The sequence below is a fragment of the Cyphomyrmex costatus genome, unplaced genomic scaffold (assembly GCF_001594065.2).
Source record: "Cyphomyrmex costatus isolate MS0001 unplaced genomic scaffold, Ccosl1.0 scaffold194, whole genome shotgun sequence".
Classification (NCBI taxonomy): Eukaryota; Metazoa; Arthropoda; class Insecta; order Hymenoptera; family Formicidae; genus Cyphomyrmex; species Cyphomyrmex costatus.
The window spans coordinates 13164-13897 of record NW_017275976.1 but is presented as its reverse complement, the minus strand read 5'-3'; the positions used below and the strand labels follow the sequence as shown (position 1 = coordinate 13897).

The 734-nt window shown below is 32.0% G+C and overlaps 1 protein-coding gene across 1 annotated transcript in view; it reads right to left on the bottom strand.

Annotated features, from left to right (window-relative positions):
- LOC108772961 (uncharacterized) overlaps window positions 1-734 on the bottom strand; it is a 6440-nt gene that overhangs the window by 3027 nt on the left and 2679 nt on the right. The window lies entirely within an intron of this gene.

The window sequence follows — 734 nt, the reverse complement described above, 5'->3', positions numbered from 1 at the left end:
CCCGCACCCACACCGTCGACAGAGGTCTGCTCCGACAGTACTATCATAGCAACAGTATAATCGTAGAAGTCGAGTGCCCCTGTGAAGAGGGGGGGAGGGGTTAAAGTTACTTCGCGTGGAAGGTTTAACGTTTCTAAACAGGGAAAGGTGTAGAATAGTACTTAATTTCATACATGTATTATACATACCCATAAAAAAACCTTTTTTTAAAAAAGAAAAAAACATACGCCAAGTGCATATAAAAGATACTGAACTTCTTGATCAAAAACAGATATGAGATAAATATAATTGACCAAGTGTATTCTTCATTACGCCAGTCACATAAGACAGACCGAAAGTGACTATAATTGTCAACTGGATTATAGTGAAGAAAAAACTTGGCGTGCCCGGGTCGCATTAATTGTAAACAGTATTCAGTGAAAACATTATTTCAACATAGTATTTGCATTATAAATTAAAATATAAAAATAACAGACATATGTATACAGATATATACGTATAATATATACGTATAATATACACGTATAATATAGTGATATAATTAGTATCATCATTCACTATATAGTGATATAATTTGTGGGACATGAAAATATATTCACAACTAAGTATTATAATATGTTCAGTAAGCAATTATTAACATCTTTTCTTTGTTGAATTGTTTTCGCATATATTGTGTATACAGTATACTGCAGAATATTGCGATAGAACCAAGGTTCTAGAATATTGCGTTTTAA